The 25278-nt window shown below is 39.6% G+C and overlaps 1 long non-coding RNA gene across 3 annotated transcripts in view; it reads left to right on the forward strand.

The window, feature by feature from the left end:
* LOC123385480 overlaps positions 1-25278 on the forward strand; it is a 55781-nt gene that overhangs the window by 7520 nt on the left and 22983 nt on the right. For 2 of the 3 annotated variants that reach the window (XR_006598073.1, XR_006598071.1), the window contains exon 2: positions 16395-16557. This is a non-coding gene — a long non-coding RNA (uncharacterized LOC123385480). Of the gene's footprint in view, positions 1-16394; positions 16558-21076; positions 21214-25278 lie in introns of all 3 variants that reach the window. The other variant, XR_006598072.1, reaches the window with a different exon arrangement.

Genomic DNA, 25278 nt, shown 5'->3' on the forward strand with positions numbered 1-25278 from the left:
GAACTGTGCTACAGTCTGAGATTCTTCATACCCAACCCTCCTTCCTCCTCACTCTCCTTGCACACTCCTGAGACCTACATCGTGGTCTGAAGGCTCTTGCTACTTCCTACTTCCTCTTCTTTATCTTTCAGTGATATTTCCACCAATAAATTTCTGATGCATCTCATCCCATCCTAGTGCCTTCTTCTTGGTGAATAAAGACATGTTTGTTATTCAGATCACATGAATCTGACAGCTAGGAAACAATTTGAAGAACATAATTGAGGTTTTATTAGAAACTATAGGAAAGTTGTAGCAGAGCCAGCTTAGGGAAGCCACAAGGAATTAGTGTGTACTTATTTTTCTGAATACAGAAAGACTTCTTTGAAAGACTATCATGTGTGCACATTATCTGTGGAACAGTGAGAAGCCATCTGCATCTTTAGAAAAGGTGTAATGTGCTTACAGTGAGACAGAGACCAGCATCAAGTGCTGCCTGGAAAAGAGGGCTAAGTGTATCGGCTTTATGGAGAGAGAAAGAAGAGAACACGAAACAGAAAAAGTAAAAACTAATTTAGGATTCCTGTTTTGGTAAGTCAAAGAGATAACAGCAGTGCCCACTAGAAGAAGAGAAAGAAAAGAACTATTTTTAACTCACTGGAGAAGGGGTTGGGGAAAAGGGAAGAGATGATTCACTGAACAATGTTCACCAGAATTCTCCTAAGCAGGAATGTGTCATTGTTTGGGAGAATAAATTGATGAGGTCACATCATATAAGCAAGGCCATTGAGGCTTAGATAACAAACATGTGTCAAAACATTCCAGAAGGTAGAAGCTGGGTTGCATGGACAAGGGATGGGATGCTATTGCTCCTGAGATTAACAAAGATAGAGACAAGTGAATAACCAAAGACAGGAGGAAGAAAGAGAGGGAGAAGCCCTGGGACTAGGTAAGGGGAAGCATCAGTGAAAATCCTCAGCAGAGGGTTCCTCAAAGCCTTGTGAGAACTCTGATAAGAGCAGTGTTGCCTGTAGTTATTTGTGTTATGAGGCCCCAAACCATTCCTTCCTTCATCCTCTCTCCAGAAATTCATTAATGTCTGACTAAGCTACACATGCTTTTAGGGACTTGTTTTTGTTTGTAGTTTGTTTGCTTTAAGAGAAGTCAAAGCTGAGGGGTGGTTGGGTGGCTCAATCAGTTAAGCATCTGACTCTTGATCATGACTCTCAGGTCAAGATCTCGTGGTTTGTGGGCTTAAGCCCTGCATCAGGCTCTGCACTGACAGCTTGGAGCCTGCTTGAGATTTTCTCTCTCTCCATCTCTCTCTCTCTCTCTCTCTCTCTCTCTCTCTCTCTCTCTCTCTCTCCCTCCCTCCCTCCCCCTCCCCCTCCCCCTCCCCCTCCCCTGCGCTCTCTTGCTCTCTCTCAAAAATAAATAAACTTTAGGGGAAAAAAAAGGAAAAAAAAGAGAAAGAAGTAAAAGCTGAGAGCCCCATCTGGGTCCACAGGGTAGAACAGAATCTCTAAAGTAGCAGAAGCGTGGGAAGTAGATGTGAGCAGACTTCATAAACACTTTAAGAATTCTCAGAACTCTTGAGAAGGCTTCTGACTCCCATGGCCATGAATTTAGGGCTGGTGGTATTGAGCTCATTTGATCTCATAAGAAGACAAGGCCCTGTTCGAAGTCTGGGTGACATTTACTATCACACAACAGAACTATAGAATTCTTGAATTCATCTCATACAACATCTTTGCTCTTGATAGTTAAGGAATTGAGGCATAGAAGAGGCTTAGTTCCTTTAGAAGCAGATCCTGAGAGGATATGAGCACAAAAACTTAATTTAGGAGGTGGGAAAATGAGACTGGAAGTGAAGAATCATTAAAGGGTGTATTTTCAAGCAAACTTCCACTGTATTCAGGTAGAATCAATATTGCTGATGAACTCTGGAGCCAGTACAGAGCAAGCATTTCAGAGTTATCCTGCCCAAAGATGAGGGAGCTGGATATTTAGCTCCTACCAATCACTAGTTGAGTGGGAAGTGGTAATTTTCTAGAACGTAAAGCCTCTCCCGTGCTGGGGCAGAACTCTGGGGCTCCAGAGGTGTGAGAAGGCTCTTAAGCAGAGATGCAGGTTCCGACAATCAGAAGTGTAGCTAGCATGCATGGAAATATGATATGCCAGGGGAACTGGCAGGGCACTGACAGCATCTGCTACAGGACGGTAAAGAGACTCTCCAGGAATCTCACAGAGGAGTCACAGAGTCAGGACAGGAGACACAAGCGTTGGGGTTGGAGGTGGAGAGTGGTAGGATCTGGCTGAGACTTAGACAGACCTGGGTTTGAATCCCAGCCCTGTTCTCTAGATTCTGGGCAATCTTAGAAACCTACTTAGCCATTCTGAGCTTCCAACTGCCTCATTTGAAAACTGGGGATAACTAGCTTGCAGGGTTGGTGAAAGCTGAATACAGAAATATTTGTGAAAGAAATAGCAAATTGCCCAGAATACAGAAGACACGCAATAAATGGTGACTAATATTTTTTTTTAGAAAGAGAGTGAGAGGGAGAGAGAGCATGTGGGAGTGGAGAGAGAGAATCTTAAGCAGGCTCCATGCCCAGCACTGAGCCCAATGTGGGGCTCAATCCCCACCATTGAGATCATGAGATCATGACCTGAGCCGAAATCAAGAGTTGGATGCTTAACCAACTGAGCCAAAATGGTGACTAATATTAATAAGTATTATTTTATTAAATAAGATGATTTTGATAGGGTCACAATTAAGAAACAAAAGGGGGGGCACTTGGGTAGATCAGTCTGTTGAGTCTCCAACTTTGGTTCTGCTCAAGTCATGATCTTGCGATTCGTGGGTTCGAGCCCCAAGTCAGGCTCTGTGCTGACAGCTCAGAACCTGGAGCCTGCTTTGGATTCTGTGTTTCCCTCTCTCTCTGCCCCTCCACTGCTCATGCTCTATCTCTCTCTCTCAAAAACAAATAAACATTTAAAAAAATTTTTTTAAAGAAACAAAAGTATGCCTTCAGCCATACTATGGGGAATCTCCCCCTCCTTACCCCTTGACCTTTGATCTCCACCCAATTTCAGTTATTAACATTTTTTACTGATTCTAGGATAGTTTGGTGTGAAATCAAAGTTGAGTCTTACACTGGATATAGAACTAAAAACAGGACTCCTTTTAGTAATGAAGACTCCTTTCTTTTATATTTAAATTGTCCAAGGATGATATAATGTTGATAGATGTTGAAGCTAGAGTAGAGATACGTAGGATTTAGTGTGTTATTCTTTCTACTTCTGTGTATGTTTGAAAAGTTCCATAACACAAAAATTCATTAAAGTTTATTCTAGTCCCATTAAAACTTTGAACTCACAACCAACATTTCTTAAAAATTAAACATCAGGAAATTTAGACACAGATTTTTATAAAGAAAGATGAAACTGAAAAGAATTGTATTATTTTCTACTTTGTTATTTTTGTTAGTTTTTAGAACAAGCTAGCCTTATATACGGGGATGTAAGCATGAATGAGTGCAATTTAATCAAATTACATTTGATGACAGTTCAATAAACAAGCATTTCACTTAGGATGGGAAAAAAAGAAAGAAGAGGTATCTTTTTTTAAGTTCACAGGCCCCTATTTAAGGATATATTTCTGTAATGACATATCATTAAGAGAAACAGTGGAGGGGGGAGATGAACTTAAGATCAAAGTTAAAAGTTCTTCTTAGACTTTTCTCTGGACACATTATATGTATTTTTTTGGTTTTTTTTTTTTGTTTGTTTGTTTTTTTGAACTAGTGGTCCATATGCTTTGGAAGGTAACTTTACAGCCAGATCTATTTGTTTTCTCAAAACCATCCTTTCCGTTATCTGGGTGAATCAGATTTTAGAATTAAATAGTGATTTTTCTGGCACAAAAACAGACACATAGACCAATGGAATAGAATAGAAACTCCAGAGCTAGACCCACAAACGTATGGCCAACTCATCTTTGACAAAGCAGGAAAGAACATCCAATGGAAAAAAGACAGCCTCTTTAACAAATGGTGCTGGGAGAACTGGACAGCAACATGCAGAAGGTTGAAACTAGACCACTTTCTCACACCATTCACAAAAATAAACTCAAAATGGATAAAGGACCTAAATGTGAGACAGGAAACCATCAAAACCTTAGAGAAGAAAGCAGGAAAAGACCTCTCTGACCTCAACCATAGCAATCTCTTACTCGACACATCCCCAAAGGCAAGGGAATTAAAAGCAAAAGTGAATTACTGGGACCTTATGAAGATAAAAAGCTTCTGCACAGCAAAGGAAACAACCAACAAAACTAAAAGGCAACCAACGGAATGGGAAAAGATATTTGCAAATGACATATCGGACAAAGGGCTAGTATCCAAAATCTATAAAGAGCTCACCAAACTCCACACCCGAAAAACAAATAACCCAGTGAAGAAATGGGCAGAAAACATGAATAGACACTTCTCTAAAGAAGACATCTGGATGGCCAACAGGCACATGAAAAGATGTTCAGCGTCGCTCCTTATCAGGGAAATACAAATCAAAACCACACTCAGGTATCACCTCACGCCAGTCAGAGTGGCCAAAATGAACAAATCAGGAGACTATAGATGCTGGAGAGGATGTGGAGAAACGGGAACCCTCTTGCACTGTTGGTGGGAATGCAAATTGGTGCAGCCGCTCTGGAAAGCAGTGTGGAGGTTCCTCAGAAAATTAAAAATAGACCTACCCTATGACCCAGCAATAGCACTGCTAGGAATTTATCCAAGGGATACAGGAGTACTGATGCATAGGGCCACTTGTACCCCAATGTTCATAGCAGCACTCTCAACAATAGCCAAATTATGGAAAGAGCCTAAATGTCCATCAACTGATGAATGGATAAAGAAATTGTGGTTTATATACACAATGGAGTACTACGTGGCAATGAGAAAAAACGAAATATGGCCTTTTGTAGCAACGTGGATGGAACTGGAGAGTGTGATGCTAAGTGAAATAAGCCATACAGAGAAAGACAGATACTATATGTTTTCACTCTTATGTGGATCCTGAGAAACTTAACAGGAACCCATGGGGGAGGGGAAGGAAAAAAAAAAAAAGAGGTTAGCGTGGGAGAGAGCCAAAGCATAAGAGACTGTTAAAAACTGAGAACAAACTGAGGGTTGATGGGGGGTGGGAGGGAGGAGAGGGTGGGTGATGGGTATTGAGGAGGGCACCTTTTGGGATGAGCACTGGGTGTTGTATGGAAACCAATTTGTCAATAAATTTCATATTAACTAACTAACTAAATAAATAAATAGTGATTTTTCTTTTTTTAGGTTTTTTTTATGTTTATTTATTTTTGAGAGAGAGACAGAATATGAGTGGGGGAGGGGCAGAGAGAGAGGGAGACATAGAATCTGAAGCAGGCTCCAGGCTCTGAGCTGTCAGCACAGAGCCCAATGCAGGGCTCAAACTCATGAACCACGAGATCATGACCTGAGTTGAAGTTGGACACTTAACCAACTGAGCCACCCAGGGACACCTGTAATTTTTCTTTTTAATATTAAGTCATAAATAAATTACTAATATCGAAGGCTGAGATACCTGAAAATCAAGAAGGAGGGATAGTATGAGATACACAAAAATGAGAATAATTGTTTAGAATTTGTTCAGTTTATTTATTTTCAGAGAGAAAGAAGTGGGGAGGGGCAGAGAGAGAGAGAGGGACAGAGAGAATCCCAAGCAGGCTCTGCACTGTCAGCACAGAGCCCAACATGGGACTCCATCTCACAAACCAAGAGATCATGATATGACCCAAGATCAAGAGTCAGATGCTTAACCAACTGAGCCACCGAGGCACCCCTAGAATTTTAAAGTTATTGTACAATATCTCTTACAGCAATTCTCCCTCTAAACCAGTTCTTCCCTCAGTCATATTATTCAGTGCCCAGCACTGTGGGAAGTCAACAGTGAACAAAACAGTCAAAACTATTGCCCTCAGGGAGCGTATGTTTTCCTGGGGAGATACAATAAACACAATCAATAAGTGAAATATACGGTATTTTACAAGGTGACAATTACTATAGAGGAAAAGAAAGTAGGGACGGGAGATCAAGAGGGTTGGAGGAAAAATTAATAAATATAACCACAGAGTGGTGGAGCAGTGACTATCTGCAGAAAAGTGCCCCAGGCAGAGGTAAACACAAAGTGAAGCCTCCTGCTGAGGGGCTGGAATGGTCAAGGAACAGCCTGGGGACCAGTGTGGCTGGAGAAAGGGCGAGAAGAGTAGATAAGGTCATAAATGTTGCTGAAAGTATGTTTCAGTGGAACATTAGTCCTTTAGACAATTTGGGAAATACTATAGTCTCTGTTCCTTTTGCAGAATCACATCATCTGCACGTTACATGAACTAAGTCCTGCCAAAAGCAATCTGTTTAACATTTATAACCCATGCAATGGACTGAATATTTGTATTCCTCCCAAATTCATATGTTTTAATCCTAACACCCAGTGTGATGGTATTTGCTGGTGGAGACTCTGGGAAGTGATTAGGTCATGAGGACGGAGCCCCCATGACTAGGCTTAGTGCCACAACCCCAGAGGACTGTCTCACTCTTTCTGCCATGTTGAGGACACAGCCAGAAGACAGCCAGCCGGCTGTGAACCAAGAATCAGGCCCTCACCAGCACTGAATCTGCTGGCTCCTTGATCTTGGATTTTTGGCCTTCAGAACTGAGAAATAACTGCTTGCTGTGTAAGTCACCCAGGATATCATAATAATTTGAACAGACCAAAACAACCCAACACATCTCAAACTTTCCTGACCACAGATCTCTCCTACATCAAACACCTATTTTTGGTATACACATTTTGAGAAAGATTTTTCTAGCTTATAAACTCTTACAATAAAGTGGATTCTTCTTTGTATCTGGTTAAATACATTCTCAATAAATACTTGTTGCTATAGTCTTTTACTCCAGTCTTTTTTTTTCTTTTTTCAGAGAGAGCACGAGTTGGAGAGAGGGGCAGAGGGAGAGAGAGAAAGAGAAAGAATCATAAGCAGACTCCATGTTCAGCACAGAGCCCGATGCAGGGCTTGATCCCACACCCCTGGGATCAAGACCTGAGCTGGAATCAAGAGTCAAATGCTCAACTGACTGAGCCACTCAGGTGCCCTGTTTTTACCACATTCTTGACCTGAAGTATCAGATACTCTCCTGGTTATTAAAGAATAAGCCTATCATTGTTTCCCCAATTGGCTTAGTCCCTCCATCAGCAAGGGAGCCCCAGAGGGGAAAAGGAGGAAGTAATGGAATTTGGCAAAACCTCGCACTAACAATAGGCACTCCTCATTCTTCTCCTTGAGGCACAGGTAATAGTTAATTTATGTGTACCATATATCCACAGTTTAAATACTTAGCAATAAACTAGAAGTGCTTTCAGAGGCTTATGGAGTATATGTACTATTTCCATTTCTAAGGGCATTACATTTATTTCTGAATAGTTAAGAAATTTACAAAATAACAGATACCAATTTAAGTCCTGAAGAATGACCCCTTGTTAAGATAGCAATAACTGCATGAATATCCTTTTTTTAAATTAATTTTATTTATTTATTTTTTAGAGAGAGGACAAGAGGGGCAGAGAGAGAGAGAGAGAGGGAGAGAGAATCTTAAGCAGACTCCATGCTCATCACGGAGCCGGATGTGGGGCTCAATCGCAGGACCCTGAGTTCATGACCTGAGCCAAAATCATGAGTTGGATACTAAACTGAATGAGATACCCAGGTACCCCAACTGCATGAATATTCTTAAAGCACTTAGTGCTAGCCCACGCCTCCTTTGCTCACAACTGGTTATATATTTACTAAGACTATTCCATTGCCAACCATCTAGGGAATTCACATTCCCACAGGGGACTACACTCTTCAGCTGGTTTCATGTGTACATAGTTTGTAAAAAAAAAAAAAAGGCATCAATTAGTATGGACTTCAGTAGCAAATATCATAGCTCTTAGCAATGTGTCACCTGTGTGACTTTTTTGTTTGTTTCAACCACAGAACTAAGAATATAAAGTTATGTATATGCTTGTGTTGTGTGTGTATGTTTTAGATATAAAACTAGGAAAGCATCAAGGCTTTTTGTATTGACTGTTCCCCGACCAGTCTTTTAAAATTTCTGACATAGGAGCCTTGTCTTCTACTAGAATTATTTCTAAATAAAAATGGGAATCTAAGTTTTCCTTCATCAATGTACTCCTCGTAGAAATTTTCCTAGGTTCATGAAGTGGGGCAGGGCATGTATGAGGATGTTGATCGATGGTTTGTGGTAGTGGAGAGTTGAAGATAACCTGGATGCTCATCATTTGGAGAATTAATGTTAAATGTAGTAGATACATGTAATGAATTACCACACAGTGGTGAGAAATACATGAAAATGTACTGTTAAGTGAAAAATGTGAGAAACAGTACAATACTCCTTATGTAAATTAAAAGCACATACCTACAAACAGCACTACATACTTCTCAAAGTCCTATATCTATTCAAAGACATTTTTAAAACATTAAAAGTGACTGTCAGACATCTAGGGCTTGGATCAGCTGGGGTCCTCGGGCATCTTTCTCAGGCATCTTTCTTGGGCATATTTCTATGTAGTCTCTCTATATAGTCTTTCTTTTTATCTGGTTAAATAGTCTTTATAGTCTTTCCAGTGTGGTGACCTCAAGATGACCGGACTTCTTACAGAGTGTGCTTTCAGAGTTATATAGTACTGGTTCTCAAACTTTGTCATACAACAGAATCTCAGGAGGGGTTTTAGAAACACGTATGTCTGAGATACACCCCAGAGTTTCTGGATTCAGTAGGTTGGGTTGTGGTCCAAGAGGTTGAATTTCTAACAAGTGCCCAGGTAATGCTGACATTGCTGATACTAGACTGACACTTTTTGAGAACCAGGCTATAGAGGAAAGCATCTGAAAGCTCAGGGAGATAGGACTCTTGAAATGCTTTGAGCATATTCAGTATTTTCAACCATCTCCTAACCATACCCCTCCAAGAGGCCTCAAGGTCCTCTTGTCACCAAGGCATTAAGAAATGCATTGAGAAGGGGGCATCGCCATCTTCCATAGCCCTAGGGTAGCTATCCTGAGCAAACCATAGATGATGACAGAAGATGCTTCAGTGGATTGGGTTCCCTGATCTCAGTGACAAAAAGTAGAATTCCAAAGTAGTAGATGCTGGTGATGCCATCACAAGTACTTGAACCAACACATTAAATTCAGAATTCCATGTGAGCACACCATGGCAAAGAATTCAGCCCAATCAAGCCTTCTAGTTCATCCTCCTCGAGTGAATGCCATTAGAACTCATTCCCATAAATGTTCCTCACACTTCTGACAATAGAATTTGGTGAGGTACTATAACTGTTGCAGCAGAAATTATGTCCTGATATTTTTTTATCTGGACTGTGTTGTGATATAACTCTTATATGCAAACACAGGGACAATAAAAAATAGTGAGGGGATAGGTCTTAACAAGAATCGGTATCAGTTTGTGCAACAGATGCCTAAGGTGCAGTCATTGAAAGACTTTGATGCAAAATTGGGCAGATTTCCTGAAGAGCAGGAGAGGACTCCTCTGCCAAAGGAAATTCTCAAAGATTGGAGGATTTATATCTCTCAGCTTCACACGTATCTGCCCAAATATCTATATCAACCCCCTTCTTGCCAGCACCCTTACTTTAATATGAGAGATCAAGTAGAACAGAGCATTTCATTGATGTTGCAACTCTGCAGACCTTCTAATCAGGCCTTGGGGCTCAGGTTCAGCCATATTTACTCTGCAACCTACAGGAGAGGAAGGACTCTTTCAAAGTTGCCATGGAGGCTTTTTGATTCTCCATGCATGTTCTCAGCTGGACATTCATAGTTTTCACTCCTCCTTCTCCTTATGTACACCATCTAGGAGAGAAGAAGTCAGCTAATGCTACTATCTTTATTATCATTATTGATCATACATGATAACGTTTTCTTCATAGTGATAGCTAAGATAGAGTAGCAGTTATGTGGAGCTGAGACCAAAGATCTGGATACTCTGGCAGTGGCTACAGACAGCAGTGTTGCTATCTGGGAATTGAACCTTGACCTAGCCAGGTGGGGAAGGGAAGCTGGGAAGCCTGGGACTCTGTGATGAGGCTAGTCTGTACCATGAGGAGCTGAAATGATACCATGTTAGGGACATCATTTGAACAGAAGCAAACCCTTTCCACAGGAAATCTTCCACACTCCCCAAATTAGATCCACAGGATTCCCACCTATTAGGATCAATCAGTGGGATTATAATCCAAAAACATCATATGAGAAAACAAACTACAATGTAACACCAACAAACAACAGATTTTGAACCCAAGGATTACAGATATTAGAATTTTATTAAGTCTAGAATATGAAGTAGTTATGCAAAGAAGGTCTAAAAAATGAAGAATGACTCACAAATATGATCAACCAAACAGTGGCATTTTAAAATAACTTGTAGAAACTGAAAATATATTTGTTGAAAAAAAGACCTCAATTAATTATTAAATAGCAGATTGGATACAACTGAAAAGCACCTGAGGACTAGCTACTGGCTGAGATCGATGCAAACAAAGTGTTCAGAGTTCATCATAGAAAAACAGGAGAGAAAACATGAACAGGACCATGATCGTTCATTTTATGTGTCAACTTGGCTGGGCTGCAGTACTCAGATATTTGCTTAGACATTATTCTAGGTGTGTCTGTGAAGGTAGTTTTTAGATCAGATTAGCATTTATATCAGTAGACTTCTAATAAAGCATAATATGGGTGGGTTTTATCCAAACAGTTGAAGGTCTTGATAGAAAAAACTGACCTCCTTGATGAAGAGAGAATTCTGCCAGCAGACTGCCTTTGGGCTCCAACTACAACTCTTCCCTGGATCACCAGCCTGCTTACCCACCCTACAGATTTTGGACTCTCCAAGCTTCCCTCTCCCTCACTTTCTCTCTCTTTCTCTCTCTTTCTCTCTCTCTCCTACCTCCCCATGAGGTGTGGGAGGGTGTGTGTGTATGTGTGTGTGTGTGTGTGTGTGTGTGTGTGTGTGTGTGTGTACCTCCTATGGGTTCTTTTACTCTAGAGAATCTTGACTAATAAAAGGACACTAAAGAATTGGGAGAGTAGGGGCACCTGGGTGGCTCAGTCAGTTAAGCATCTGACTTAAGCTCAGGTCATGATCTCCCGGTTTGTGAGTTCAAGCCCTGCATTGGGTTCTGTGCTGGCAGCTCAGAGCCTGGAGCCTGCTTCAGATTCTGTGTCTCCCTTTCTCTCTGCCCCTCTGCTGTTTGTGCTCTCTCTCCCCCTCTCTCTTTCTCAAAAATAAGTAAACATTAAAAAATTTTTAAAGAATTGGGAGAGTTAAATGAGAGAGCTTAACATATGTAAAATGAGAGTCTTAGAAGAGAATAGATATAATAGAGAAGAAGAACTGTTTAGCAAAGTACTAACTAAAACATTTCCAGAATTGATTAAAAACATGGATCTACAGATTAAAAAACATACAAGCAGTATAACAAGTAACAAAAAGAAACCCACACCTAGATACATGGTAGTAAAATTACAGAACACTAAAAACAAAGAGAAGATCTTTAAAAAGCAGAATTAAAAGGAACACAAAGGAACAACGATTAGAAAGACACATACTTCTCAATAGCAACAAAGGATTCTGAAGACAGTGGAATAATATAGTGGTTAGAGGAAATAACCAACCTCAAAATTGGTACCTAGCAAAACTATTTCTTTAAGAATGCAAGTGAGGAGCACCTGGGTGGCTTAGTCGGTTGAGTGTCTGGCTCTTGATTTCAGCTCAGATCATGATCCCAGAATCTTGGGATCAAGCCCCATGTCAGGCTCCATGATGAGCGTTGAGCCTGCTTGAGATTCTCTTCTCTCCTTTTGCCCCTCTCCCAGTCTCTCTCTCTAAAATTAAAAAAAAAAAAAATTTAAAAAAGAATGCAAGTGAAATAAAGACATTTGCAAATAAGCAAAATCTGATAACTTCCTACTAAAGGAGCTACTAGAAGATGTAATTTGGGAAGAAGGAAAATGATACTACAAGAGGGGTCTAAGATTCTGGAAAGGGTGGTAAATTAATAAAATGATAAACATAAATATAAATCCAAACAAAAATTTTCTCTATAAAATAATGATACTTTCTTTAAAAAAAAATTTTTTTTGTAACATTTTACTTTAGTTTTTGAGAGACAGAGAGCAACAGAGTATGAGTAGGGAGGAGCAGAAAGAGAGAGGGAGACACAGAATCCAAAGCAGGCTCCAGGCTCCTAGCTGTCAGCACAGAGCCCAATGTGGGGCTCAAACTCATGAACCATGAGATCATGACCTCAGCCAGAGTCGGACACTTAATCAGCTGAGCCACCCAGGCACCCCTAATGATGATAGTCTCTAATTTTAAATGCTTAAAAAACAAAAACAAACAAACAAAAAAAAACAGAACTAAAATGCTGGACTATATTAGTATACCAGACAGGGAAGTGATTGGAGTTGGTGTGATAAGGTCTTTGTGTGTACAGGAGGGAGGCACATTGCTCTTATCTTAAGAAGGATAAGTAGGGGCGCCTGGGTGGCTCAATCGGTTGGGTGACCGACTTCGGCTCAGGTCATGATCTCACAGCTCGTGAGTTTGAGCCCCGCGTTGGGCTCTGTGCTGACAGCTCAGAACCTGGAGCCTGCTTTGGATTCTGTGTCTCTCTCTCTGCCCCTAACCCACTTGCATTCTGTCTCTGTCTCTCTCAAAAATAAACATTTAAAAAAATTTAAAAAAAAGAAGGATAAGTAATTATTTTTCAGAGACAAACACTAAATGAATGAAAATAATGTATACATTCAGCATATGTGGAGGAGGAAAATGGAATAAGAAAAAAGCAAAAAAAATAATTCCTAACAACTAAAATCAATCTGTCCAAAACAAATAAGGACAAAACTAGAAGCACAGAAGTGGAACAAAAATAGATGTCAAAAAATTAAGATGTAAAGATAAATCCCAATATACCAATTATCATAACAAAAAAATGTAAGTGGTTTAAATCCAATAGCTGAAATATCTCTTTCTCTCGGTGCTCTTTATATCCCTATAGACTTATGGATTTTATTTATTGAATACATTGTAGTTAATTATATCCTCATTTTTTTTTTGGTCCTCAAATTATCCCAAAATTTGGCCTATGGGAGTTTCTTCTGGCTGACTTTTGTATCTTTTTGACATCATCCAATTAGTCTTTGAGTGTTTGCCTGCTTTCTGTCATAAAAAAAAGGGAAAAGTCAAAAGAAAGTACTGCTTTACAGAAGAATGCAGGCTAATAAATTCAGTACTGTAGCATTAGAATAATCATCATTTTGTGATTCCCAATGTGTTATCTGATAAGGGGAAAAATTATAAAAACCATTACATATTGGTGAGGAAAAATATATTCTCAGAGGGCAAAATTTCATCCCACTGATCACCTGGTAGTGAACAGAAAATGTGGGTTCATCATGGAGATTTCCAGGAGATAGTAAGAACTAACTTGTCATTAGTTGTGTCATACCTGGTGCAGTCAGATCATCAGTATACTGTATCACCTATGAAGAAGTCCTACCAATAATGTTTAATCTGATTCTAATTAAGCATTAAGACACAACTTCTGGGGGAGCCTGACTGGCACAGTCAATTGAGCATCCTTCTTTGGCTCAGGTCATGGTCTCATGGTTCCTGAGTTACTGCCCCACATTGGGCTCTCTGCTGTCAGAGGGGAGCCCACTTCATATCCTCTGTTCCCCTCTCTCTCTCTGTGCACCTGCCCTGCTCATGCGCGTTCTCTCTCTCTCTCTCTCTCTCTCTCTCTCTCTCAATAATAAATAAACATACAAAATTAAAAAAATAAAAAGACACAACTTCTGGCCATCCTCCTGCCCCACACCCACCCACACATCAGCAATGGTTGATTACTTCTACAGACCAACTCTCACTCTCCAGCAATGGTGAACCACTTGTAGAGACCACACCTATCATGCCCACACCTTTTGCACTGGCAGGTATTTCTAACAGACTAGCTCTGATCACACCCTCTCATAAATTGCTTCACCACTGGAAGGCTTTTGAAGAGGACTTTCCCTCTGAAGAGGTCTGAATCTCAGCCTTGGCAGTGAGAGGTTGGGGGGGCTAAGCACCTGCTACTTCTGGACTTCTCACTTTCATCTTTCACTTCTTTTAGTAGATAACTACCTTCCTCTACTTAATAATTATTTATATTAAATTTTCCTTGTTCACATAATTGGTGTGATTTCTCTTCCTGGAAGTACCCTGACTTATGATACCATATAAGAAACAAGAGCAGTATTCATAATACACAAATGACCCCTACAAATCAACGTGAAAAATACAATATAACAGAAAAATCAACAAAAGGTGTATATAGGCTTTCATAGAAGAATAAAATTAATGTCCAATAAACATACAAAACATAAAAAAATGTCCATTTCATTAGCATGTCACTTCACAGTGATGTTGGAGAGATGTTAGATGCATGGAAACACATGTCACTGCTGAGAGGCAGTCCAATTTGGCAATATCTCTAAAAGTTGAACATTGTTATAGCAGGTGGCCCAGTAGTCTCACTCCTGACTATGTACCCAAGAGAAGCTCTGGGCATATGCCCACCAGGAGACACAAGAAGGCTCCTACCTCAGTATTCATAATAGAAGGTAGGGAGGAAGAGGAAAAAAACAAATGTCCATAGAGATAGCAGTAGCATGGATGAATAAATTGTGGTGCATTCACATAACTGAATATCACAAAGATGTTAATATGAACTCTGAAAAATGCAACACAATTGATTACTTTTGGAGATATAATATTGAGTGAAGAAAGCAAGTCCAAGAAGATCGCTTACAATATACTACTAAGAGCGTTTTAAAGTTCAAAAACAAGCAAAACTGAACAATGTATCATTAAGCATCAGAGACATATGTGTTAAAACTGCATTAAGCACATAATATACATTGAATTACATGTCAAATAATGTATTTTTTAAAAATAATAAAGAGACATATAACAACGCTCTACACAAGGCTGTGATAAACACAATGAGTCACACACACGATACTCTGCCCAGAAACGTAAAGAGAGTCAGTAGTAATAAATGACAATGATGGTGTGAGTCATGGAACTAGACTGAACTAGATTCTTTTTTACCAAATCCATAAGCAAAAATCTGAAAATGATAAATTAGCAAGAAACACATCAGCATTTTATTTTGAGATAAAGGCGGAAAGGAATGCAAGAGGAGGGGGGAAACATTAACATAGTTGCATTTGTAGAGTGGGATACAAGGAGGGGCCAAGGCTTGTTACCCTTCATCCTTGTCCTTCCGTGGGTTTGTTTTTCTTTTTAAAAATAACTTTATATATGGGCCTTAATAAAACATTTTGAATTGTGTAAAAAAAAAAATTAGAAAACCATGAAAGAAATGCTTGGGATTAGAGTGTAGACAGCCTGGGGATGGGAGTTGGAGTCCTGGAGATCAGGAGCACCGGGCGCTGGAAGACTTGGATTCTAATCCGGACTCTGCCACCAAAGGGGGTTCCTTTGGTAAGCAATTAAACTTTCTGGTGAGACCACCTCATCAGTACAATGTGAGAGTTTGACTAGGTCATCATTAAAGTCCATTCCAGTTCTAAAATTCAATTTTTCTACTATTATTCAAAGTAGCATTATAAATCTGACCATAATGTTATCTTTTTTAATGTTTATTTATTTTTGAGAGAGAGAAAGACGGTGAGAGAGAGAGAGAGAGCACACGTGCGTATGCGCCCACACAGAGGGAGAAGGGCACAGAGAATTGATTTGGGCTCAGACTAGTGAAACCTGAATCATGACCTGAGCTGAAGTCAGAGACTTAACCGACTGAGTCACCCAGCATCCCCCCTCGTAATGTTATTATATTTTAGTGAGCACTCACACGGGCCCTTCAACACCATCTCTGTTAGACTTTCCATGCCTGTGGCCATGGGAACATTTGCTGAGAAAAAGTCCCTTTACACTGGGGATCTCCCAAAAGTAATGGGAGACAGCTCCCCTTGTGTTCTCTGCTGTAAGGCCTGTCAAGAAGTTTGTTCTTGGGACAGGAAGGAAGGAGGGCTTGGAGACGCAGAGTGCTGCACATAAGTCTACCTCTCTTCAATCTCCCTGACTCAATATTAGTACTCTTTTATCTTGCTGGAGGAACAATTTAGTTGCCTGTTCCACACCTCTTATGCTTCACACCTGGATTGTACACTTTGAAATTCAAGGCTTAAGAAAATAGCACATCCTACATTAAGGTTTTTCTTCTTTCTTAAGGTCTTCTCCTTTCTTAAGGTTCTGGAGGATCTACCTACTCTGAAATCACGACCCCACAAGAGCAATGGTCTCAGGGGAGAGAGTCTGTCAACCTGGAGGAATGAGTGCACCCAGATACCAGGTGAATCCTCACTCTTGCTGAGCCAAAGAGACTGAGGCACAAGTAATCCCACTATTGACACTTCAACAGTACTCTCCAGTCTCCACTTTTGGCCCATCTTTTAGACCTATTTTCATTTGAATTTTCCTAACAACAAAACAAAACAAAACAAAACAAAACAAAAGCACTCATGGTAATTCTTGATTCTCAAAGAAAATTGAGGGTTTGAATTTTAAAGTTGAAGTTAATCTTTTATATCAGTATTCCTGGTGAATCATCTGCCACAAACCATGTACTGTACTACTTATTGGTTATGTTTATCATTCTATTCTGTATCCTTACAGGCCCTGGGTACCCATAAAACAAAATTATACCACTCAGAATCACTCTGGGCAATTTTAACTCAGCCTTCTAGGATATTTTGTTGTTTGGGTTGTTGTTTTCATATTTCTAATCCCATTAGAAGTTGTGATTAAGTGTGCCTGTCTAGCTTCTATTTCTTTTTTATAACCATGTCACCTAGAGTGGCTTTTATGATATATTTTTCCCAGTGAAATTTAATTATATGAGCTCATGGTTATAGTTTAGAGAAAGCTTATATGAGTGACTAACTTCAACCAAACTACACGAGAGTCATAAATCCCTACAGCCTATGCTTGGGTTATGAGAGAAAAATTCATGGCAAGTTGTTTTTGTAGTTCATCCAGATTGTAGTTGATTTTGTCAAGTCTACCGCACATGCAATTGCAAGATGATAAGGATCTATTATTTTGAAAGTGAAGCCATCATGGTTTTGATTTCACTTCATTTAACGCAAGTATTTATCAGACGCTTGTTTTGTGCGAAGGATTGTGGGCACTGTCAGGGTACCAAAATGAGTAAAATGGAATGGCTGCTTTCCAACATGGGAAGCTTTCTTCTAAAGCAGATGAAAACAAATGCTATAGAGTGACAAAACCAAATATGGCGGCAGCATGGAAGGAGAGAGGCTTCATTTCACCCCAGGGATTTTGGTAGGCTTTGGGGAGGAAATAAGATTCGACTGCATCCTTGAAGAATTGATAAGAACTTCAGAGGAGGACATGTACATGAGATAAACACAGACTTCAACAAAGAGAGTTATTACTCTTAGTATAGAAATACATATATACCATACAATTCATAACATGTATCACAAATATAGCAAAAGATTACCATCTTCAATATATATGTTAAGAAAAACTCTAAAACCCCCAATAGAAAAGCAAGTAAAAAGACATATTTACAGAAGAAAAAAGGTACATGATTAATAAACATAAGAAATATGTTCAAGCTCATTCCTAACCAAGGAAATGCAAATTCAAACAATTGCAATTTTTTAAGCATTTCAAATTACAAAGAGTTTTAGAAGATACTGTTCAGGACATACAAGATATAATAAAATGGGCATTCTTGCATAAACTGCTATAACTTTTCTAGAAAACAATTTCATAATATAAATTAAGAGCCACAGAAAGTTTATACCTTCTGTCCCCCCAAATAATTCCACATCTACAATTCTGTCATGAGGAAATAATTGAAGTATGTCTAAGGTTTATGTGCAATGATTTTCACATAAAAATATCCCTAAAAAGGCAGAATGGTTAAGTTAGGCTATACATTTCTGATGAATTATCAACTCAAACAAAATGATGTTTGTGAAGAATTTTTAAGGACACAAAAAAAGGCTGATGATTTATTATTGAGTGAATAAAATAGGATACAAAATAGTATCTACAGTATATTTCCAGCATATATCTTGGAATACACATGAGAGAGCGAAAAAGAGAAAGAGAGAGAGAAAGAATATACAGAAATGAACCAGAGTGGTTATAATAGTTATTTCTGGATGAAATTGGATTTGTTTTCTTCTCCACATTTTATTTTCCATTTTCCTCAATTGAGCACATAATGCTTTTATCATTAGGAAAAATAACTTTTTCAAATGAATTCAGAGCCCTTCTATCCTTTCGCCTTCCAACAAACTGTGCAAACAAAGCCACGTGTCTGTGACAGTGCTGGTTTCCACCTTGGAATGAACGTTACCTTTGCAAAGCTTTCAGCATTCATAGCACTTACCCAAATCAAATCCAAATCTGCCCTCTGCTGCTTCTACTTCACAGAAATTTCTCTCAAGGCAAGACCCCTAAATTATCATCAGAGTTACTTTACTACTCCACACCCTAGGCCTTTTATTGGAGAATTAACACAAAAAAGAAAAAAAATGGGACCTTGATATCACTTTATAGCCAGGAATTACCTCAGCCAAAACCTTTTTTCTTTAAATTCCAATCTTCCATTTGTGCAAAACAGATCAGTTGCTTATATAAATCTGAGTTTCCTATGTCCAGTCTATTTAGAAGGAGAGATACCTGAAATCTGTGACCCATGCACGGAAGTTTGGCCCTATCCAAATAAACCTTCATCATATATAAACACTAACCCTTTTAAACCAGAATTAAAGAATGATGGGTAGGGAGTAATTCCCTATATTTGAGGGAATCCCATAAATCTAGAGTAATGTCATTCACTCTCAGTATTTCTGTTAGATTCCATAAGACCAAAAAAAGTGCAGATGTTGGATTACAAAGTGTAAAAGAAAGAAAGAAAGAAAGAAAGAAAGAAAGAAAGAAAAAGAGGGGGCGCCTGGGTGGCGCAGTCGGTTAAGCGTCCGACTTCAGCCAGGTCACGCCCAGGTCACGATCTCGCGGTCTGTGAGTTCGAGCCCCGCGTCGGGCTCTGGGCTGATGGCTCAGAGCCTGGAGCCTGTTTCCGATTCTGTGTCTCCCTCTCTCTCTGCCCTTCCCCCGTTCATGCTCTGTCTCTCTCTGTCCCAAAAATAAATAAAAACGTTGAAAAAAAAAAATTTTAAAAAAAAAAGAAAGAAAGAAAGAAAGAAAGAAAAAGAAAGAAAAGAAAAGAAAAGAAAAGAAAAGAAAAGAAAAGAAAAGAAAAGAAAAGAAAAAAGAAAAGAAAAAAGAAAAGAAGGGGGGGCACCTGGGTGACTCAGTCAGTTGAGCATCCAACTTCAGCTCAGGTCATGATCTCACAGTTCATGAGTTCAAGCCCTGCGTCGGAGGGCTGACGGCTCGGAGCCTAGAACATGCTTTGGATTCTGTGTCTCCCTCTCTCTCTGCCTCTCCCCCACTCGTGCCCCATCTCTCTCTCTCTCTCACTCTCTGTCTGTCTCTCTCTCTGTCAAAAATAAACATTAAATTTTTTTAAAAAAATACACCCTTCATGGAGAAGGGTGTATTACCTTCACAGAAAACAAGAGCAGGTGCATTGTGTTTGGACAGAGGCCAATATTGGCTAAAACTACATAGCTGGTAAGAAACCCAGTCCAAAACCTCAAACATGAAGTCAAAATCACCTAATTTTCATTAATTCGATCCATGTTCTGCCACAGAACCTATCTCACTGGAGGTCAATTCTACTTGGGTCATTAATTCCATCCCAGAGCTTCATCAGAAAACAGAAGGCATTCATGGTACCTGGAGGAAGAAGTCCTCTAATACCCCTTTTATCAAGGTTGCTGCAGGCATCTTTATTAATCATGTCTGACATGATCTGTTAATCTCTTTGATTGTATGCCTGGAGTAAGACACAGGAAGACCCAGGAGGCTGGCAGCTGTGGTACTGATGACCTCACCTCCATAGGTTCACCTTGCAGCCAGCCCAGGAACTACCCAGAAGCTCTGAGCCCCTCCTATTCCCTGCTCTCAGGGGAACCTCATTCCAGGCTGAAGAAGTTCCTTCTTGTCTGGGCTTATCCATGCCACTCCGCTTCTTTCCCCAAACACTACACTCCCTCTTGTATTTTCACAATGAGCCATGAAGACCCATTATACCCAGAGCCTAAATCTTAAAATCTTAAAACTAGTTTCTCCTTCCTTGGTGGCAGGAAGGGTTGACTCTCTAGATTCTCCTGGATGCGGAAGGAATATTTCAATGTATGTTTCTAGGGCATCAACAAGAAAACAAAATAATAGGAGTATGAAGTGTCCAAATTGAACAAGTCTGAACATTCACATCCCACACTCTCCACGTTTATTTTCTCAAGTCATTTATGTGTATGTGCCTCACAATCAAATTATACCAGTTACACATTATTTTCATCCACTCATTCTTTTTTCTTCCTCAAACTGTTTTCAGGTGCCTGAAATACACACACTTTCACACCTCTTCTCTGTTTTACCAGTTGAAGCAACTTCGAGAAGAGATATTCCTTTATATTTTACCCATGTAAATCTTACCTTGTTTCTTTTCAAGTTATTCTAAGTTCTTGATGTCTCCCTACTTCCATTCACTATTTCTAGTTTCTTTTGATCATCTTATGGAGTTGGAAAGTGCTGTCAGGATAGGAGGTCTAGTAGGGATGACGTCTTCCTATCAGTATCCTGCCCTACAAGTCCTTCTTGAAATGCCCCAATGTTCTGTTCTACACAAGTGATGAACTCCCTGAGTCAAAGAGAACAATGAGTTAATGGAGGTATGCACCCTCTCGAAACCTAACAAGATTGTGCCTTCTTGCAGAAACTTTGTGACCTCTTCCTACCATTAGATAACTTCCATTCCCCTCTGGGTGCTGAGGACTGACTGGCCTGAGAAATGTCCCCATGAGGACATTCATCATTCAACCTTGAAAGACAAACAAATTTTGGCATTTCAGTGTTTCCAATACACTTCTTTCTACAGAAGGTATGTCATGAATGACACTTTTAAGGCTTTCTAGCTTTTCATATTATTTATGGTATTAGTGAAGGCAACTGTTGCTGTAACAGAAACCAACTCAAGGGCAGGACAGAAGCCAAGAATCCGCAAGCACACATGAATCTCTCTCATTCTCTTCTGGGCTTCTTCAGTGCATCTGCTGGTTTCTTGCCTCTTGGTACTACGTCCCTGGGTCTTTCATTTTTCCATTCATGGAGCAGCCCCCACTTACAAACAGCTGCTTCCTGTTTTTGCTGTTGTTGTTATTGTTGGCTTTACTAGCAGAATCTAAGTGGGTTTTTTTTAATGTTTATTTATTTTGGAGAGAGAGAGCGTGTGCAATTGGGGGAGGGCAGAAACAGAGGGAGACACAGAATCTGAAGCAGGCTCCAGGCTCCGAGCTGTCAGCACAGAGCCTGATCTGGGGCTCGAACTCATGAACTGTGAGATCATGACCTGAGCTGAAGTCGGATGCTTAACTGACTGAGCCACCCAGGTGCCCCTAACTGGTTATTTTTAAAGATTCTTGCTTAATTTCCACAATACTCAGAAACATTTGGTTTATTAAACCAACCTAGGGTCCAAGTTTTGAATCTGAAATAATTTTTCCCTTTTTTTTCACCTGTTAAGATTTTTGAAATAAAAACTTAAAAACCAAACAAACCCTCAAATGCAGTAGCAGTATGCTTGGATTTGTTTCACCCATACTGAGTTTTAAGCAAACAACATAGCTCTTCTCAGGCCTACTCCACTCTGGCTTAAATGGAGATAACTTATTTCACCATTATTAAAGAAGTGAAAAGATCCTAACTAGATACGATGGGGTATAGCTTTGATTGGCACTTCTAATTTAGTTCAAGGAACCCAAACAGGTGAATCAAAGGTAGACCAACTCTCCATTAAAGGCAGGTGTCCTCCCTCCAGCCAAAGCCAGCCAGCCCAGGTGAGGAGGAGGAGGAGGAGGAGGAGGAAGATGTCTGGAGCAGGAAGTTACAGCCTGGGGGGCTCTGGGCAAAATCTTAGGGAGGATTATTTTTCTTCCTCATACTCAACTACTGTGTTCCCAGCCTCTCTTTGTTTCTTTCAGTCACGTCTAAATCTGAAATATGCTTTGGGGCCTGGAATTTAAATTTACCCTAAATTTCCTAATGAGTTTTGCTTAGACTGAAGCATAAGTGTTGATGCTTAGCATGATAATGAAGACATAATCATTAATTGGAGGAGAACACAGGTAAGATGCTTTATGTTGAAAGAGATGAGGGAAGAGAGTCTGGATACTGTGTGAAGAGACCAAGGGTATGATCTGGAATGTGAGGTTAAAATACAGCCTGAGAGGGCTTCTGCCCAAACCCAGAAAGTGTCCCCATTTCTGCTAAAGAAATACATCCAAGCAGTTCTTTTGCATCCTACATGAGGTTACGAAATAGGGATGGCTTTGCTGTAGTTCACAAATAATTTGAAATGTAAATGCCTTCTCTGAAACACTATGTTTCTATCACCACCCATTTCCCATTAATGCAACCATGGCTTCCACGACAAGTATTCGCAGACTTCTCAACTAGTCAACAAGCTTCTCATTCTTGCCGTGTTGCAGGTTGGGAGGCTGCTGTAGCTGGTGGTTAGGTTCATAGGCTCTGGAACCAGACCACCTGATTTGTCCTGCTGGCCCCTCCATGTAAGCAGGGCAAGTTACTAAACTTTCTGTGCAATAGTCTTGTCTTCTGAAAAGTGGGAATAAGAGTAACAATGCCCAATTCACAGGAGGTTCAAAGAAATTCAACATTCTTTTTTTTTTTTTCAACGTTTATTTATTTTTTTGGGGACAGAGAGAGACAGAGCATGAATGGGGGAGGGGCAGAGAGAGAGGGAGACACAGAATCGGAAACAGGCTCCAGGCTCTGAGCCATCAGCCCAGAGCCTGACGCGGGGCTGGAACTCACGGACCGCGAGATCGTGACCTGGCTGAAGTCGGACGCTTAACCGACTGCGCCACCCAGGCGCCTGACAAGTGCCTAGCAAACTCTAAATTCTTGCTGCTCATAAATATTGCTAGAAATTATCTCACAAAAATCAAGGAACTTTTACATACATGAGGAAAATTTAAAGTTTGACAGTATAGAAAAAAATTATAAATCTTGATTTTAAAAGTAAAAATCACCTTTTACAAGTTGCTTTGTAGGCCCAAATCTGGAAAGAGTTAATGTCTGAATTACATTTAGGGCTCTCATAAAGAAACAGTAACCCTTGCCTTGTTTTCAAGGTCAGTGTATTTTAGAGAAATAAACCCCTTGGCGTCAGTCTGAAGGGGAACAGAATATGCTCCCCCCCAAATATGTCACTTTGGCATATCAATTATTTTGAATTAAAGTTACTTAAGAAATAGCTGGTTCAAGAAGGACATTCTGACCTCCTTTGTCCTCTGAAAACAGGAAATAATATCCCAAGTGAAAGTTACCTTCCCTGTACCAGGAAGAAGACAGGCGTCCTTATCAGCAGAGCAGAGATAAGGAATTTAGGGCCGAGAAGGCTGTGTAAACAATCCTTGTTACTGCTTTACTAATTTATTACCCTAAATCCAAATCCCTTTGTCTTGTCTATTCTTCACAAAGTTATTGTTTCTTTGTCTAAAAGGTATACAAGCTGCTTGATCTAGTCCCTTCTTTGAGTCTCATATTTTTTATGAACTCCTGTACACACAAAATTAAATTTGTTTTTCTCCTGTTAAGCTGTCTTTTATCAGTTTAATTACTAGGCCAGCCAAAGAACCTAGAAAAAAGGAGTGAAAAGTTTTCCTCCTGTACAAGGTCTTTAGTGGCCACAATTTCTTGTAACCGTGAAAGACAGGGTGAAGCATCCTCTTCACCAAGTCATCCTGGGTCATGGGACTCACTAGCCAGTTCTACAGCCAAGCATCTGCTGGCGCAAACCTATTACTTTTTTTCCCATTTTCTTAACTGAGATAGATCTGCTGTGCTGACTGGATACAAAAATTTCAGTTTCATCCAGTGTCAAATATTTTAGGCTTATAAAAGCATGTTTTACAAACAGAAATTCAGTAAGTCTAGAGTTATGGTATCGAAAAAGAGGAAGTTCCCATCACCTTTGGTCATTCAAAAAGCCAACATATTGAATATTTGGGAGCTCTCTTGTCTTTTACTTTATGGAATGAATGAGAGGATAACTTCAAGAATGATGAGGCCATGGGACATGTAAATTCAATGAGAGAACACACCAGAAAAGGAGTTTGGAGAGAATCCAAGAAATCTTGGTATGGAAAACATGACACCAGAAAAGAAACTGGTATTTACAAAGATGGGCAGCTTGGTCATTAGATGTAGAATGTAATTTCTATTAATAATAAAAAGAAATATTTTTATGTTATAGTATAATTTTAAAAATTGTTTTACATAGGTCAAAACTTAAAAAGGTGAAAATGAAAGCAGATGGAGATGTTGGAGGATGAGATCATGAGAGAATGCTCTTTTTCTTTATTTTTGATCTTACCTGTTTTGGACAATAAACTTAAAAGCATAAAAGTTATAGGAAAATATTGTTTTCCCTTTATTAATTTGAATGTTGCTTAAGGCATCTCATTAGCAAAGAACTGAATTTAAATTTAACTGTAAACATTTCAATGCTGACCATTAAAAGTCTTTCTAATTGAAAATGGATCTGAGAATTTGAAATAGCCCTGAAGGATTCAAAGAGTACCCCTTAAGAGTTACATTCAATTCATCATTTCAGCAGGTTTTTAGGCTATAAGTACCTCCAAGGGGCTATACATTCAAGGGAAAAAGTGAACTGTCAAACTTAAAAGTGCATCTTAATTGCTTCAGAAATAAAAATAATTTTAGAAAAGAAACATCTTTGGTTCCCAACTACTAACATTAAAACATCTATTTTAAAGGCCCTAAATTTCCATGTCATTGGTTTAAAGCTGATCTTGTCAGCAAATAAACATTGAGAACAAATACAATACATTAAGACTTAGGAATCCAATGGAAATCCAATGGTAAAGGTAGGGAACATTCAAGAGATAAATTACACATCAGC

Source organism: Felis catus, chromosome B2 (genome assembly GCF_018350175.1).
Source record: "Felis catus isolate Fca126 chromosome B2, F.catus_Fca126_mat1.0, whole genome shotgun sequence".
In the NCBI taxonomy this organism is placed as follows: Eukaryota; Metazoa; Chordata; class Mammalia; order Carnivora; family Felidae; genus Felis; species Felis catus.